General features: G+C 44.2%; 1 non-coding gene across 1 annotated transcript; it reads left to right on the top strand.

Annotated features, from left to right (window-relative positions):
• The first annotated feature begins 2650 nt into the window (after window positions 1–2650).
• Window positions 2651–2723, top strand: Trnak-cuu (transfer RNA lysine (anticodon CUU)). Its single transcript has one exon. It is a non-coding gene; the product is annotated as a tRNA-Lys (tRNA).
• The last annotated feature ends 486 nt before the right edge of the window (window positions 2724–3209 follow it).

The following is a 3209-nucleotide window of genomic DNA, read 5'->3' as shown; positions in this document are numbered from 1 at the left end:
ATGAGACACTTAAACTAGTAAAGGAGTTTTGCTATTTGGGGAGAAAAATAACTGATTATGGTCGAAGTAGAGAGGATATAAAATGTAGACTGGCAATGGCAAGGAAAGCTTTTCTGAAGAAGAAAAATTTGTTAACATCGAGTGAAGATTTAAATGCCAGGTAGTCATTTCTGAAAGTATTTGTATGGAGTGTGGCCATGTATGGAAGTCAAACGTGGACGATAAATAGTTTAGACAAGAAGAGAATAGAAGCTTTCGAAATGTGGTGCTACAGAAGAATGCTGAAGATTAGATGGGTAGATCACATAACTAATGAGGAGGTATTGAATAGAATTGGGGAGAAGAGGAGTTTATGGCACAACTTGACAAGAAGAAGGGACCGGTTGGTAGGACATGTTCTGAGGAATCAAGGAATCACAAATTTAGCATTGGAGGGGAGCGTGGAGGGTAAAAATCGTACAGGGAGACACTAAGCAGATTCAGAAGGATGTAGGCTGCAGTAGGTACTGGTAGATGAGGAAGCTTGCACAGGATAGAGTAGCATGGAGAGCTGCATCAAACCAGTCTCAGGACTGAAGACCACAACAACAACAACACCTAAAATTCAGTCGATAAAAGCACTCTTGCGCTAACAGAACATGAGACATCTAGATTGCCGATTGGCGACTCGATGGAGTGTTCTGTGCACCACGACCAGGTAATGGATATAACTGGAAGGAGAAACTGCATTGGTCGTATTTTTTTGTGACCGAAAGTCGATTTTGCGGATAATGAAACAAAAAAATACGACCAATGCTGTTTCTCCTTCCAATTATATCTAGATTGTCTACAGAGGGCCTTTCTGTCAACTCTTATGCCCTCTCCAAATTACAAATGTTGCCGCCGTCCTACCAGTGGCCTCGGCCTGAAAAACCCATGCATCCACGCCTTGGCTATGTATCTGAAGCGTTCCTGACAGCTACTCAGCGCAAGCGGCGACACCGTCACGAAGCGGCTCTGTCAGCTGTCACGTCCACGAAACATATCTCCGCCTGTAGACGTTGCCCATATCACCCCACACCTTAAGCATATAGCGCTCTATTACCTCGAAAGCAGTTATACTGACGACGAGCTTTACAACAAGCGGACTGCTCAGCTGTACCGCCGCTTATTGCAGCCGTCACTGCCTGGCCCTTGGAGAAGAAGTACCCGGCATGTGACTGGTCACTGGTTTCGGCTAATATCCACAACACGACACTCCCGACAGATGTACGATCCAAATGGTATGATGTCGTCACTGAAACTGTTCCGACGCAAGAAAAGGGCACAGAATTGTCCAGCACCGAGTACCTACTGCGAATTGTGCCACGTAGTGGCGACAGTTGCACATCTGTTTGTAACGACCGAGTGCACATCTGGAATTGGACGCCCAAAAAACTGGCTGTGCTTAACCGGACTACGCCGCATGCGATTCGGATCCAAGACATTCTGCGCCCAGATTTTAGACTCTTCGTGGCTTCCAAACATGACAGTTACATGTGGCTGGCGGGTCACCTTATCAACTACACTCTGTCCACCAGTGTCCCTAATGTCTTAGATTTCCACGTAGATCTATTAAATCGACACTGGCGCACTACCAGCCAATTTGGACACTGATACCAGAAAATATTCCAAAATTTTCTTCGCGTCATCCTTTAGAAGCCATTGGAAAAGAATTACATGATCAACCGTCAGCAGATTTCGTTTTTATTGTACTGAAGAAGAAGGTAATAATCTTTTCGAAGGCACTCCATTGCCTCCTGAAACTCGCGGACACAGAAAAATTTGCGTCTCAAAATAATTTCCTTCCCCGGGAGAAGTTATTTAAGAAGAAATATTTAGTTTGGTATTTTTTGTTCTTTCATAGCGGGGATACGCCTGCCTCCTTCAGTGTTTGCAACCACCGATCAACAAAAAAAATAAAACCAAGAAATAAAATGAAAAAATAAATAAAATAAAATAAATGAACAATAAATAAAAAATTAACGAAAGTTAAAAAAATATAAACAAGAAACAATACAAAAAACTTACAAATTAAAATTAAAACAAGAAACATTACTTCAAGCCCAAAAAAGTAGTTAAGGCGAAAAAAAGTTGTTAACAAAGGGTTTAAGGCGAAAAAAATGGATAAGGTGTCGGACTTTGGATCCGAAGACTGCAGTTTCGAATCCTGTCACAGTCGTGTTTTCCCAGTTATGTAAAAGAGGCATGCTGTTTTACTGTGGTGTTTGAGTACTGCAAAACTAGTTGAAAGTTGCTGCTGTCCGCTTCCTGGCTGCAAACCGCAGTCTACCTGAAGCACAGGCAAGACAATGGTGATCCGTAGCGAAATTTTCGGCACAGTGCCGTCCAGGAGAGTTTTTTCTTGAAACAACTGCATCTGACTCTGGACCCGAGAGCTACGCCACAGACGTCTGAGCACAGTCGAGCATGTGTGTTGAATAATGGTGCAGCTAGCCACGTAGCATTTCAAGCAGATTTGATGCCTCTCGGAGAGAATTTTTCATTAAATAGGATTGTAGCTCATTTTTGGCAGTAGGAAATAAGCTGGAGCCATGAGCATCTTCCATAAGAGATCGTAGGTCCCATCACTAAAGTGTGACGTGTAATCCGTCTATTGCATATTCGGGGAGCCCTGCTAGCTCAGTCTGTAGAGCATGAGACTCTTAATCTCAGGGTCGTGGGTTCGATCCCCACGCTGGATGTCGTGGAATTTTGTTTCCACGCGGATGCGTGCTCTCTCGTGAGCCTTGCGTAATGGACGTAACAGCTTACGACGTTGCGTATCTGCGTATCAATATCAGAAGAATGGTATCTGAAGCTGAAAGTGATTAGTAAGTGAAATAAATGTGCTGATTTGGAATTGTAGGTGCACATCGGTATCGTGTGAGATGTGTAGAAGAGCAGCAGCTGTGCTCGTCAAACGCAAATAATGGTCGCTAATGCGGTGCGTTTCCAGCTGTAGGGCTCCGATTCACTAGTCCATAAGAACAAAGTACCCGAAATGTGCGCTCGGAGGCGCCTCCTTAGCTCAGTGGCCTGGCCTTTGCCCTCACCGTGGTCGGTCGTACTTGCTGTTTACTCCGCGTACGTGAGCGCTAATGCTCGTTTTTCGATCTGCGGGGCCCTGTGTAACAGTCTTTGATTCTTTTTGTGTGGTGTTTCTGATAATTGCGTTTGAATAGTGTTCG

This window comes from Schistocerca serialis, chromosome 7 (assembly GCF_023864345.2).
Source record: "Schistocerca serialis cubense isolate TAMUIC-IGC-003099 chromosome 7, iqSchSeri2.2, whole genome shotgun sequence".
NCBI classification, from domain to species: Eukaryota; Metazoa; Arthropoda; class Insecta; order Orthoptera; family Acrididae; genus Schistocerca; species Schistocerca serialis.
Note: the sequence above shows the minus strand (reverse complement) of the source record. Positions and strands in the feature narration are given on the sequence as shown.